At 37.7% G+C, this 15,736-nt stretch overlaps 1 protein-coding gene across 3 annotated transcripts in view; it reads right to left on the bottom strand.

Moving 5' to 3' along the window:
- The window catches only part of SIPA1L2 (signal-induced proliferation-associated 1 like 2), a 211,454-nt gene that overhangs the window by 151,001 nt on the left and 44,717 nt on the right, over positions 1–15,736 (bottom strand). For all 3 annotated transcript variants that reach the window (XM_012731328.1, XM_004691132.2, XM_012731327.1), the window contains exon 2: positions 14,042–14,089. The gene's annotated coding sequence lies outside the window, so the exon portion shown is untranslated. The remainder of the gene's footprint in view (positions 1–14,041; positions 14,090–15,736) is intronic.

The raw sequence follows: 15,736 nt of genomic DNA, 5'->3' as shown, positions 1-15,736 counted from the left end.
AAAAAAAATAGAAAAAAAATTATACTGTTTCTAGTAGTGGCTTCTGGGTTTGTTCATCCTTTTTCTAGCTCTTTAAACTGTAAGGCTAAACTGATTATTTGCTATCTTCCTTGTCTCTGGATGTAAGCCTGTATTGCTATAAACATTGCTCTTAGTACCTCTTCTGCGGTATCCCATAGGTTCTGGTAGGTCATGTCTTCATTTTTAATCACTCCATTACTTTGTAATTTCTCCTTTGGTTCCCTTATTAATCCAAAAGTCATTCAGTAGTATGTTACTTAGGCTCCACATACTTGAGTTTTTCCTGCTTCTTTTGTAGTTGATTTCTAGTTTGATATAATTGCAATCAGAAAAAACACTTGATATGATTTCAATTTTCTTGAATTTATTGATACTTTTTTGTGATCAAACGTGATCTATCTTCAATAAGGTCTCATGTACACTTGAAAAGTATGTGTACTTAGTTTTGGGAGGGAGGGTTAGTGTGTTCTGTAAATCTCTATTAACGATCTTACCTAACTCCTCATTTAAGGCTATTGTTTCCTTCGCTGATTTTCTGTCTGGTTACCTATCCATGATATAATTGAGATGCTAAAGTTTCCTATTACTATTGTGTTGCTGTGCATTCCATTTTAGGTTTGTTAGTAATTACTGTATCTATTTTGATGTCCTTCATTTGATACATATAAATTGATGAGTGTATATCTTCCTGATGGACTAACACCTTAATCTTTCCATAATGCCCATCCATGTTACCCTTTTTATAGCAGGAAGTCTACTTTACCAAATATAAGTCTGTTCATCTCTGCCTTTTTTTTTTTTTTTAAGTGTACTATTTACTCACTGGATTATTTTCTAGCCTTTTATTTTGGCTTTGTTTATCTGTGGGCCTCATATGGGTTTCCTGAAGACAACAAATAGCAGAGTATTTTAGGTTTCTAATCTAAACAATTACTGTGGGCCTTTTAATGGTGACTTTAGACCCAGAATTAGGATTTTTATCAGAAATAACCTTTGTTTGTATTGGAAAAGGCTATTTGGCAGGGCATCATGTAATTAGAGTGCCTGCTCTTTGTCATAAGTCATAACTCATAAGTCACCAACTCCTCACCATGAGTCTTCCTGCTCTTTCCTTGAAGTCCCAGACTTCTATCTTATTCCTTAACCCAAATACATATATGACCTCATTTTGTCCCATTTACTTTATAACTTATATACATACCGATTCTCTGTGTGTATACACACACACACACACACACACACACACATATATTTAATATATCCTACTAGTCTGTTATGGTAATTAGCCTACTCAGTCTGAGGAGAACCCAGAGAGGTAAGGGAAATTTCCCTCTATATCACTATAGCTTCAAGCAGTCTTTCCTTACTAAAACTTCCTTAACCCAAATCCCAAACATTATGAACTTTTTTCCCAACAACATTTTCTTTCCAGCTCCTGATTCTTCCATGTATTCTCACCATCTCTGGTTAGCCACAGTTCAATTCCTTTTCTGGAATCTGGCAGACATAATCTAACATCACTATTACTTATTTACATGCTTGTATCCCCCACTAGGCTGAGAATCTAGAGGTCAGAGAAATCTATTTAATTTTGCACTCACAGACCTGGCCTAATAAGGTATCATACATAGTGAAGATGCAAAAACAAATCAGTTACATGACATTTTGTCCACATTTCCGAGCTGAAGTGGCTCAAATGCCTTGAACCAACACAACCTAAACTATTGCCTGACTAGTCAACAGATAAAGCATATATATGAAACATTTGGTAGAATAGTTTTATATAAGTTATTACATCCACATGAATAGAGCAATATTGGTATGGAGGATAAACTAAAACAAAGGAACAGCCTCACTGGAATAAGCGACATATCATAATGGCAACTGAAATAGAACCTATCTGGAGAGCCAGTTACCATGGGTTTTCATTTTGCTCAATGAAACTTCCATGAGCAAGCAAAGAAATGGGGGAAAGATCACCCTGTGAGATTTAGAGCTCAAAAAAAGCAGGAAGTCTCTAGGCATGTGAGACTTGGAAGTCTCTAGGCATGTGAGACTTGACTGCATCCTAATTAATGGCAAAAATATAATTCAAAAGAGTTTGGCAAGGGACTGGAACATGGAACAAAAGGAGGTTATGGAGAAAATGTCAGTATACAGGGGCAACAAGGAAAGAAGGAGCCTGAGTATTGCGTCTTCTCCAGTGCCATGCTCACCCACAGCTAATAACTCAATTCACCAGTCCTCCTCCTTGTTTTGATTGTGAATGCAACCTGTACACCTCTTCCTATCATTCGGCAGAGAACTTGGGATCCGTGAAGCCAGTATTCAGGTTCCCTTAGTGGCTATGTTTTTTAATTATTAAATTGACATTAATGTTACATATTCAGGTTGGTGAGCCTGGTTAATGTGATTATGAGTCTGAAAGACAGATTCCCTCACAGAGCTCTGAAAAATGAACCTTTTTTCTAAATGCCAAATGAATATCACCTATAAAAGTCTTTGGAAAGAATTTTTGGTATTTCTGCTGGCTGATACACCATCCGTCATATTCATGTTTTCTTTAAGCTTCTGCACAGTGAGAAGCAAGTGTTAATGAGGGTAATCACTTGGTCAACAGCAATTTTTACCAAATAGACAATTTATTCAGCAAGACTCACTGCTCTAGTGCAAAACTAAATAAAATCTTATCTCTCTGGGTAGAAATGTCATGGAAATACTTTAGCTTCACCACCACTAAATTAGTATGGCGTTGGCAGGGCTGAGGCTAATTTCTGCAAAATTTAATTTGCAAAAACCAGCCCAAGGCTACCATGACATATAATTCACTTGATGTGTTAATTTCACACTCCAGAGTCCTCAATTCACTGCTGGGTGGGTAATCTCAAGTATGTAAAGTAGGGGAATGTCAGGATTTACTAAAACAACTCAGGATGTTACCCTTCCAAGGCCCTCAGGAAACCATGGCCCAGCTTCCCAATTGCCAACAAATGGGATAACAAAGATCATATTTAGAAATCAACCAAGTCAAGTCAATTATTTTCACTGTGTAGAGTTCTATCACTGGGCACCAATGTCTCATTTAATAAACGTTTTCCTTCTACATCTTCATTAACAAAGGGAACTTTCACTATGTGCAAATAGTAATAAAAATCAATCTGTTTCAGCAAGATCTAAGATATGAGGAGTGCTTTGGGCTCCACAGTTAAAAGCAACAGGCCTGGAAACTACTTGGCAAGAAGTGTAAGACCTCTTTGCCTACGTCTACATTCTTATAAAGAACTATGTCCACTCCTATAAGGTAAATATAATAAATGTTCTTGAATAAAATTATTAGTTCTAAAGATGATGAGCTAATGAGAAGCTCAAGACTAATGTGTTTGACAAAATTACACATATACAGAGCATGTTCATACATGGACATACAAGCATTCACAGAAAAAAAGATGAAATTCCCAAGAAAAACATCATCAGTTTTTATCTTTAGGTTTTGAAACTTGGTGATTTTATTTTTTCTGTGCAAATATGGAGTATAGATTTCTTTTAATAGGGATACCAAAATAAAGCAAAGATGCTTTTGGATACAAACATAAATATCCTTTGAAGTATCAATAAATGAAGATCTGTGCCATTCCTACAATTGAGAAAGTGTTTTATAAACAGTGTAATATTCCTACCAAGAACTAACTTAATGAAAATATAAAGTTGACTGTATCTGTTCATCAGGAAAATACAAATTTGTGTTTGGGGGAGGTAATATCTACATGTCAACAAATCAGTGTAAAAGTAAGTTTCCTTCCAGTTGGTTTTGCCCCATTCTCTATTGCCTCATCATTTACCACAATTACCCACAGAACTGCTCGATTTTCAGAGCTCACAAAAGACATAGCTCAGAATAGAATTATCCATTGGCTAGTCCTGTATTATCATCAAAGAACATTCACTTTGAGTTTTAAAAGAAAGTTCTCCCTACAGCAGTGGTGGCAACTCTGTATCCAGCAATTTAACTGTCCTGACCATCAAACTTTTAGAATAGAACTCACTAAAGCAGCTCCACACCAATCATTAAATAAAATCATTAATTCGATCATTTAGTAATTTACTTAACAAATAATAACACCTGGAAGAGAAAATTCGGGTCCCTGTCAAATTCTGTTCCACCCTAACTTTTAATAAAACTTCAAGGAATATAATGTTTAATTCAGAATCTTCTTGTTCAGATCATCTGCCTAACAGGTTAGTAAGTATTCAGAGATCCTCAAGTACAAGAAGGTTTTGCAGTGATAGCCAGGGCCTCATGGAAAGGAAGCTGCTGCTTACTGGCAAATTTGGTCATTTGAAAGACTCTTTGGCTCTTAAATGTCTGAAAATCTGCATAACTCACTAGATTTTGAGCCTAGATAATGATGACCAGAGAAAAAATACAATGAAAACATGCACTATCCTGAGCTACATCCGAAACTAAAAAAAAAAAACAAAAAAAAAACTACATATAATATTCTAGATATAAAAGACTTTTGAAGGCATTATGCTTTTTCATTCATCAATTATGACTAAATACCTACCGTATCCAGCCAGACAAAAATCTTGTTCACATGTACACAAGGTCATTTGCTACACATGCAGTTCCCTGGGAGGGTTACCACAGCCTCTGTGTCCATAAGATAAGGTAAGCCCAATGAAATCTCTTTCTGGACCTGTCTGTAAATGACATAAATGACCATCTCACCACCTAAGATTCTCTTTCCAGTGCTTTATCACTATCCATCAGGGCAAAAGAGTATAAAGTTTCAGGTAACTTCCAATAAGTCAGCTTTTCTTATTTTAAAAGACTGCATATACGTGTCTGTTATCAAGTGATCAGAATAAGAACTACATATTAGGCATTTACTTCCCAGGCTCTGAATGACCCTTGTTATGTAACTGCTTTGTCAAGAGAAACTTGCTAATAAGGAAAACAGCACAACAAATACAGTGAACAATAATTCTTTTAATACTCAAGAATTCAAACCAGATCTCATACATACTACCTCTGAGTTTGATGTATATAGATCAGGCATTCATCATATGTCCCTGTCAATGGGAGACTCACAAAGTTTCCAGTAATAAAAGACAGAAAATTAATGAATGAAACAGCTATTTGCCTGTGTTTAGGAGAAGTGGGCCTTTTAACTTGTAGTCATTTCTGCACCACCTATACATACAATATGAAAATGAAAGAGCATTACCTTGGCTGGCAGGCCTCCCAGTGTGGCCCTGAGTAATTTCTCATCATTGCTGGGCTTTGCCCATCTAGATAATTAAGTTCTGAACTACACAGATGGTTCCCAAGCATTCAACTGTCCATATAGACAACTTCATCCGAAGGGTCTTGATAAAATTCTACTTTCTAGTCTCTATCTTAACCTATTGATATAAACCCAGGGGCAGGAGAGAAGCGAGCCTGGGCACTAATAGATCAACAAAGGCCCCAGTTAACTCTTGCTTTGCAGGGCTGGAAATCTCTGACCCCCTTCAGGAGAGAAAGTAAAGGAGAGACAGGCAAGCCTACCACCTAAGTGTCCCCACTAGTCAGCCTCGCTCAGGGAATAGCTATGGCATCAATTTGAATTAGCTGCCTACATCAGACACAAATCCCCAAGGACATTTGGAGGGCACAGATTCCTGGATAAATACTAATGAGAAGAAATGGGGACATAGTCCAACTGTGGCTGGGAAAGCCAAAATATTCCCTTTGACCAGTTGGCTAGTCTTTTCCTTATAGCGTGGTGTAATTCCCAATAGCACATTCCAATGCAAAGGAGAATCATAAATTTTAACACTACCAGAAAGGAATTAAATACTGTCAGTATTAATCATGGTGGTTGTCAAGAGAACTTAAGAGTCTACCTCCTTGCTGTCTTAATGCTTAAAGAAAATCTTTGCTTGGCTAATTGGTTTAAAATTAGTTTGGAAATGATCTTTACAAAGATACGGACTTTAAAAATCAAAATCATATAGCAGTAATACTAACACACTGCCTATTATAGCAAGTTAAGGGGAAAACACAATAAAGGAAGAAAAGAATCAATTTATTACATGGACACATTAAGGGCACCACATTATTTCATATACATTGTGGGGCTGTTTTTCCATTGAAACTATCAGCAAGCTCATGATTCAGCCTTGAAAGGACAGAGAATGAGACAGAACCCAGCAAGGTCTGATTGCTATTGGAAAAATAGATTTTAAAATAACATTTAGTATTGGCTTTACTTGGTTACTCCGCTTGATAATTGGACCCAGGCAAGGGGATCCCCTCAATGGAAGAAAACACATCTTTCTAGAAAGAGGGCAGAGATTAAAGAACAAGCTAGTGGTTCACAGGTTCACTTCCTCCCCCCAGCATTACTAACTATGCATATTTTAGCACATTTTAAAAGGAAAATGAGAAGAAATAAAAATTAGCAACCCAGCAAACACCTGCGAAGCTGTGTGTCTAGAGCAGGGCCATTGGGGGGGAGAGCTCTGCAGACATCTGGCATCACCTGTCAGACTGCCAAACCACTGTATTTTTAAGCTATTCAGACACTTTCTAAAGAAGAAACAAAAAAATCCTCCATGCCTGAACTGTGAGGCGGGAGAGCCTACTTGTAACTCAGTCCTTGTCAGACAAAATCCAGCAGCCTCCAAAGAGGTTCAATAGCCTTTTTATAAACCTATTGTGTGGGTTAGTACCTAAAAATAGTATGGTTCAGCAGGCAGATCACACCGAAGAATAATTTCTACATACTACACTGACAAAACAACAGACAAAGGAATGAAAAAAAGGAATGCCAAAATGTATTCGCAGGCTGCTCTACCTACACCCTGTGGTCGCCTCCCACTCTGGGTCCCTCCAGGTTTCTGCCCCATCTGAATGCACAGCAAACCACTCTAGCCCATACAGATATACAGGAAAAATGGGGCTGGGGTATTAGGGACCCGAGCCCCACCTTCTCTAGTATGCATTGTCACTTTCATGAGAACTCCCCCAGCCCCAGACATGAAGGTGATGGTCGCATTACAATAATGTGTGCCTTTCCCTTACATTAAGTAGTCTTTAGTCCACACAACTTATCATTATGACTTGGTAAATTTTTAAAAAACAGGTATCGGCACAGTTTCCAATTCAGTTTTTAAATAGCAGTTTTAAATATCAAGCACGGGTATCTTTAAAAAACGTCTCCAGTAATCAGGGCTGAGACCCACTGCCTAAACTAGAAAGGTTTCTAGGAAAAGTTCACATCTCAGGTGGAGAAAGAGGGAAAGGTAGGTACAAAAACCAGCAGGGAGGGGGCATGCATCAGAGACTAAGTCTGAAAAGGCCACCCAGAGACCAAGAGGACTTCTCTTCCATAAACCACTGCCAGATAGCATAAAAACCAAGTCACAATTGGTAGTTACTGAAGCAGATAAGATTATAAAAAATGAAAAGTAAAAATCTTAGTTTTAATAGTCTTTAATCCCCAATTAATTTAGCACTCACTTTTCCTTTTTTCAATATATTTATAAAAGAGGTATTTCTTTATTTTTAAGAGTTATTTATTTATGCATACAAGAACTGAGGTACAGGCCAGAGGTGCAGGTGCAGTAAGAGGATTCACCAGAGACAGAGTGGGGAGCAGAAAAGGCAGATTGACAAAGTACACTGCTGAGGGGAGTAGCTGGTGAGACATGAGAGGTCTGCTGTGCCATGTGGGTCAACTCCCTGGCTGGGGAGTGAACTCATTCTGCAGTGAATGAATGCTGGCTGTGGCCAGCTTCAGAGTGTTGTGTTTTAGCCTGCTGCACTAGGAGGGAGGCCCCCCCAAGAGGAATTTTATCATGAAAGATGATGAAAAGGACAGGACACAGCTGAGATGGGAGAAGTCATATATAAGTGTGTCGTACAAACAGACTTCAGTCAATGTTTTAGATACAGTAAGAGAAAATAACGTATCTAGATCAAATGTAATAAGTATTAACTCCTGAATTCTGATAAATCTGTGATCAGTCATTACCTCCATTTTGCCAATATCAAAGCTACAGCACACAAAAAATAAGTTACCCAAGGTTACATTAACACCTGACACCCTGAGTTGGCAAAATCTGTTGTTCAGCTTTAAAATGAAGGTGCTGTTGCATTCTTGCCACTGAGTCATACTATTTCGGTGATGTCCATTTTTCATATGTGTTCTTGCAAATATATGGAAGTGAGCACAGGCTCTCAACTAAGTGTCAGCGTTGGAATGTACTTCCTTGGAGTCCTAGCACCCACACAAGCTGCCTGAGCACCTCTGTCCTTAAGTGCATCTGCAGGGCCTGCTATCCAGGCATAGTGGATGCTCATGCCAAGAGCTGGAAGACATAGTAGAGAAGGTTTCATAACTCGCAGTTATTATTATCATTATGTTAAGTAGGAGAGTTTCAAAGTTTGATCTTAAAAATGCATACATGGCCCTCCCTGGTGGCACAACGGGTTAGGACACAGCACTGCAAGCTAGCTGCAGCTACTTCAGAGTGAGTTTGATCCCCAGTCCCGGAGATGATCCACATGGCGCAGCAGACCTCTCCTGACCCGCCCACTACTCCTCTCAGCAGTGTACTTCGTCGATCTGCCTGTTCTTCTCCCTACTCTGTCTCTGGTGAATCCTCTCACCACCCTTGCACTTCTGGCCTGTAACCAGTTCGAAAAAAATAAAAAATAAATGCATTCACAATTTTTAACATAATAAAATATGAAAGCTCAGTACACTTCACTCAACATGGAGACACTCTATCCCATTCTGAGTAAATAACTATATGAATGGATAACTGCCTTGCCTGTCCTTCTATGGCACTTCTCTTCACTTGAAGAGAATCAAATGACATAAGACCCTATAATCTCCTGGGCTCCAGAAATGTATGAGGTAGAAAGACTGAATCTGGAGCGACTCTCACATGAAAAGGTCCACACCACTTCTCTGATGCATCACTAATTCCCAAGCAGAGTGCTTTGATTTAGAAAGAACAGCTACTTTATTCAGAATCAAAATTCCATTGTTTCTCATAGAATGCTTCTATTATGAAATCTTCACTGATATTTCCTCCAGAGAGAAATGTTTAATAAAAACAAACAAACAAAGGAAAGAGAACCAAGTCATGCTGAGATTTAACATACAAAATTACAATGTTTTTGTAAAAATGCCTGCTGACTTTCGGTTTCATGAGCTGAGATAAGTATTCACAGCATTTCAGCTAACAAAATATACTTTCTTTTTACTAAAGGAAGTCACAAATAATAACCTGAAAGAAGATGTGCAAAGTTTGATGCTGCAGCTTAAACATTTTATAATGAAGATTCCTAAATGTCTTGCTTTTATATTAGTCACATTCACCTTTCAGAGTCATACAGAATTATTTCTTAAACTAAGAAGTCACTTAAGTTGATTTACCAGACTAGGAAAAGAGCCAACATTCATAAAACTCAGGCAAGCATGTTTAGAGAGGCTTGATACTTCAAGTGGGTCTTGGAAAGTTCTTTCATTCAACATTCACTGGAATATCAGAGCATATAACAATTGTTTCATATTACTCTAGTACCTGTTCTTCAAGTTCTGTTAGGATTCTATTGCCCTTGTGCTGTATCAGAGTGCTTATCTTTATAGAAGATCAATATATATGTACACATTTTTCAAAACATGCCTTCTGGTATCTACCTGCGAGAAACAAAATTACATTCTAAAATCTCTGTAAGAAGTGGATGTATAGGTCTTCCCCTGAAGTGACCTGCCTTTAGGGCACTGGCAGGAGTGACATCTGACAGTCCAGCTCTCCCTGGCTTCTTACTGATTATTTATGTGACCTTGAACAAGTCATTTAATTTCTCTGACCACCACATTCCTTTTAAAAGGGGGAAATAACAAAACTTCAAAATCCTGTTAAAGGATTAAATGATACAGGTGAATTACTAAATTATAATTAAGCCCATAGAAAAAAGTAAGCCAATAAAACTGCAATAATATACAATAATAATTATTAGAAAGAAGAGGAAATGGCCTACCAGTCTATATTGCAAATAAGGCTGTCAAATTCTATCATAAAGTCACTCTCCTATAAGCAGACTAATCAAGCTTTCATTCTGAGAAAACTTGCTTGTAATATAATGGACACAAAGCACACTGCCATTTATTCAACTCCATAGAACCCAATGGTAAGAACAGAAATTGAAAAAAGAGAAGGAAAAACAAGAAATTTCTAGCTACCAAGAAAGGTATACCTTACCTCGTCAATTATGAAACATCATTCCAAGTACAGCTGGAGTCTGAGTGCAAAAATAAGTCTACAATAAACAAAATGCTGTATCAAAATAAGGATAACATCCCTTCTTTCTGCAAATGATGGGGCTGCAGAAACACTAAGCTCTCCAGGGCTTGAGGAAAGGGGAACAAGGGAGCAGGACAGCCCCTAGACCATGAGGACAAAGTGGAGCTTGTGGAATGGATTTTGCTCAGCCTGCCCTAAATTCTCAGTAATCTCACCAAATTTTCATATCCTATAGGATTATATATGCAAGTCCATCAAATGATCTCTTCCCAAACATAGTTTTCTTCTATGTGTAAAGTTCACCAAACACATGCATTCATCCACCCAACCACGTATATGATTGCCTATGACATGCATGCATCCCAGAGGATACGAGACTCACAGTCAAGTCCGCTCAAAATCAGTCCCCTGGTATTTAATGATGATAGCAATCGCAACTTTTAGAGGGCTGTCTTACATACTTTTTTCTTCTTCATTGGACTATAAACTCTTTCATCACCTTTTTCCCTAGCAGTCCAGCAGATGAATCCACTTACAGAAACTACCCAGTCATAAGTTCCCTGAATTAAAATGCACTCCACAGTACATGGAACAGAAGAGTCCACAGTGCCTATCCCTTGAGTGCTTCAAATTTTAGTATCATCTTCTTGAGGTGGCTAATGCTTTCTAAATCTGGCTAAGAGTGAGAATTGAAATGAAATATTTTTAAACATCATCTGGAAAGTGTTTCTTATAATTACCCTTTAAATTTCATAAGTATAAAAAATAAAAAAAAAAAGAAGAGATGTGACATCACCAAAATCTTTTGATATAGGCTATGCATTTGCCAATATCCAACAGGCATCACATTTCAGTGGCCTTCCTGACAAGGTAACCCTTGCAATGAGGCATCCAGCTGTTGTTGGCGAGCAAAACCTCCATCACAGTGGTATTCCCCTTACAGAGATCTAATAACTGTGGTAACTCCTCAGAAACCTGAGCAGGACAATGAGAAATTTATCATTCTAAACACAATTTTAAGTAAATGGTGATAAATGATGAGCCCTTTAGAAATTCATAAGAGTTCTAGAATTCTACACTGGTCTTACAAAATTGGCCAAAGAAGCAGAAGCAAGCATCCCCCTGCCTACACCTACTTTGATTAAAAAATGGCAGACAGTTCGAAGATAAAAAGGGAGCAAGGGGAAGAGAAACAAGATATTTTAGGAATCAAAACATCATTCTGATTAAAAAAAAATGCCTAAGGAGTTAATTCTTAGCTAAAATACAAATTACTATAACACTATGGTACCAGTTATCTTGGTATCTAAATATCTTTATAAAGATAAGAATGTGGAGGTCAGCCCCAATTTTTCTTTGTAATCCTCTAATGACAGTGAGTGATTTCTCCCACAAGTCTCTTAATCCTATGATAAACAAGCTTCTAAGCTTTTATGATGGTTCATTAAGTCCTAACTTGATCAGTGTGAAAATGACAACATTCAATGGCAAAATCACCTATATAGATTTACACGTCAACAACTAAAGCATCTTAAATTTATAGATTCAAACAATGTATTCTTCATATATAAATTTACTTGAGAATAAATATCCTTGCAAAAACAGAAAAGAACCACAGCAAATTAATTTCATTTGTATTTTTAAATAGTTGTTATGTAATCTTTAATTGGGATATAGCTATAACCCATGTTAAGATAGATTTTGAAATGAATTTTAGCTCAGAAGAAAAGACTAACTGATACAGAGTAGCTTAGTTAACACAACACAGCTTCATTCTGTCCTATGCTCTTAAAAAGTTTGTCTTCATTCACATCATGAAAAATTCAAGCAATAATTAAAAAAAAAAAAAAAAAGGATGGAGATGGAAGAGGAAGAAAGGAAGGAGATGAGGAACCAGAAGAGTAGATGAAGATGATGACAAGGACCACAGCAACTAAGGACTGACAAGATCTAGCAGAATAACTTGTTTGTATCACATCACAAAGGATTACTCTCCTTTAGAGTAAGTTAGAAAGGGGGGAGGGGGGAAAACCAGCATATATAGTAATTCAAAAGATAAGGTGGTAGAAGAAACACAAGTGTCTGATAAACATGTAAAGGTTCCTAAATTCAGCATTAATTTCAGAAAGAACCTAAATATTAATAAAACAGATTATACATTAAAATATTGAGAATACTCACTGATCCTAAAGACTAGAGGCTACTCCTAAATCATTGAAGGAATAATAAATGGGCATAGGCTATCTGAAAGGCAAACTAGGAATATTCATTAAAATACTAAATGTATGTACTCTGTCATCTAGGAAGTCTGGTCTGAGGAATTAACCCTACAGAATTATCCTTCTACAAAAATGTTGCTAGAAAGAGCCAAATATTGACAAGGACCTAAATGTCTTTCAGCACATACATTACATCACATACATCTACACAATGAAAAACAACTCATCAGAAAAAGAATTAAACAGGGACTATCTAATGTTGACAATGAAAAGATAGCTACAATGCATTGGTAAGGGGGCAAATGGCAAAACAGTATGCAAAACAATCATTTTTGTGTTTTTTCCCCCTCTGGTTTTTAAAAAGTCCACATATAGACTTAAAATTTCTACCAATGATGACTACCTTGAGGAGTGAGAGTATGTAGTCAACTTATGCTCTACTTGACTTATTTCCATGTTGTCTGAAATGAATGCAGCAGCAAGTTTAAAAACTAAAAAGAGGGCCCTCCCTGGTAGTGCAGTAGGTTAAAGCACAACACTAAAAAACTAAAGCCACTTCAGCATGAGCCTGATTCCTGGCCAGAGAGGTGACCCACATGGCATGGCAGAACTCTCCTGACCCATCCGCTGCTCCCCTCAGCAGTGTACTTCATCCATCTGCCTGTTCTGCTTCCCCCTCTGTCTCTGGTGAATCCTCTCACCACTCCTGCACCTCTGGCCTATACCCCACTTCTATATGTATAAATAAATAAATCTTAAAAAAAAAAAAAAAACTAAAAAACTAAAAAAAGTGTTATTTTTTGTTTAAATTCATGAGGAGTTCCATATTCTACACCCCTACCACTTCACTCATTAAAATTTGCCACAAAGAGATAAGCTTGAGATATACACACCAGACTGGAGAAAACCCAGAAGGCGTTAACCCAGGACTGCAGCCACTTCCTCACAGCAAGGGCAAGCAAGCCTGCAGGAGGGCCAGCCAGGAACACCTGAAGATCTTTCCTTGCCACAGGCCTACAAAGTACCTTTCTTTTCCCCAGGCCAGAATGTAGATTATCTCTCTCTAGGCTATTTTCACATCAGAGATTACTAAGTCTAAGATGCTTTCATTGGCACTGGAGCCAAATCTTTTGAGTCACATTTATGAGGGAGCACAGTCTTTCCAGCTAAGAAATCCATGTGTGTGCTTTGTGTACAATGACAGACAGAGCGAGGCAGCAGTCCACTTCCCATAACCCATGGCCAACAACAGGGAAGGGTTCCTTCTTACACTGCTTGACAAACTTGTCTTGTTTTCTGCTGTCACAGAAAATGCAATTATTTGTGACCACACAAGTGAAGGAGCAGCCAGAACTGCCTTCACTAGATCTACATCTGAGAAAGTTGCTGCTCCTGGACCCAAACAGAGCCAGCACAACTCATCAGGAAGCCCCATTCAGGCAGTGCTGCTGCGGGGGAAGACCGCTCCAGCGCTCTGACCTTCCTGGCTGACTTACCTAGCATCAGCACAGCAGACGTCTGCTTGCACAGCCAGGAACAAAAGCCTGAAAGAAAAGAAAAGAACCAGGTCAGACCCACAGGAAAGACTTGATCAGTATTTTGAAAGTGTCATCTGATGACCCCAAGTGGCCCTTCCAGGAATCCACCAGGTCAAAAAACCATTTTCACAGCAACACACTAAGGTACTATCCTCTTTTTCCACTTTCCTTCTCTCATTAGTACACAGTGGAGTCTTCCAAGGTTGAGTAACATGTCATCCATGGTAAAAAATCTAGGAAAATGGAGCTCTATTCATTTAGGTAAGGTATTAAACAGAGTGGCAAAAAAATGGGTAACAATGTCATTCTGCTTATTCACTACATTGCCTGAGAAATGATTTTCATAAAACATGTTATTTAAAATAAAATGTAAAGAGCTTATTGAAACTTTAAATTAATATTCTTAAAACTTTCAGTTTTAATTGTCATAAGTATCAGCAGAGATAAGCACATAATCATAAGCTCCTTGGGGTCCTGTATCATTTTCAGTGTCAAGAGAGCAGGCTAATTCCAAAATTTCAAAGTGCTGCTCAAGTTGTTTATTTTGGTACTAGGTTCTGTTAAATAGTATCCACTTTTAGCAGTGATCAGTGTGAGGTGTATAACACTGATGCTCACCACATTCTCTACTAAATACTTTATAAATGCTATTTCCAAACTCAACATCACCTTCAAAAAGAAATTAGCCTTGTCTGCCCCCCTGGATGTGAAGACTGGAATTCTAAGGGGCTGGGTTACTTTCCCAAAGTGAATCATCAAATCACACAGAGCAGAGTATGAACTCAAGTCAGGGAGGCTCCTGAGATGATGATCTACTCACTACATTATTTTCCAAAACAGTAATTATTGCGACTTCTGCAAACTAACCTTAAGCAAAGCACACTGAACCGAACCTTGTTTAACACTGAATGGGCTCAAAATGTAGCACCGCACCATGTGTATGCAGCTCAAAATGACAGCAACCTGTTTTCCTTAGATCCTGACAAAGTCCTACACTCCACTTCACTCCACTTCCTACAAAAGACAAACCTGAATAAGTAGGGCTTTTACTACTTGCCCCTGTTTAACATGAATAATGCCCTTTTTATATAGGAAGGTGGTAAATTATAGGGTCAGCACCAAGAAGGCTATGAATATCCTTAGCCTAGAAAATCTACCTTTTTCAACTGGTTTCAGCTTTTAAGAAGCACTGAAATAGTTGATGAAAAATTACTACTATTCATCCCTCAGTTGAAGCTGAATTTAAAATTATATAAAGAGTTGCCAGGCTAGCTCAGTCGATAGAGCATGAGACTCTTAAAATTATATAAAAGGTTGGGAATGGTAAGGAAATTCTAACTTACAAAATTTGCAGTCAAGCTAGTAAATTTGACCTTAAAAACCTCAAGCATAGTATGACCAGTTTCTCAAAAAATATTAGGCATGCAAATACCACAATCCAGCAATTCCACTTTAGGCATATGTAAAAAAAAGTCAAAATCAGTTTTGAACAGGTATTTGAACACCCATGTTTGTGGCAGCATTATTCACAATAGCTAAAAGGAAGAAAAAAGACAAATTTTTATCAACTGATGAATGCATAAATAAAATGTAATATAAAAATACAGTGGAGTATTATTTAGTCTTGAAAAGGAAGGAAATTCAGACACAAGC

This window comes from Condylura cristata, unplaced genomic scaffold, assembly GCF_000260355.1.
Source record: "Condylura cristata isolate star-nosed mole 26May11 unplaced genomic scaffold, ConCri1.0 scaffold00030, whole genome shotgun sequence".
Classification (NCBI taxonomy): Eukaryota; Metazoa; Chordata; class Mammalia; order Eulipotyphla; family Talpidae; genus Condylura; species Condylura cristata.
This window is presented reverse-complemented; position numbering and strand designations above follow the sequence as displayed.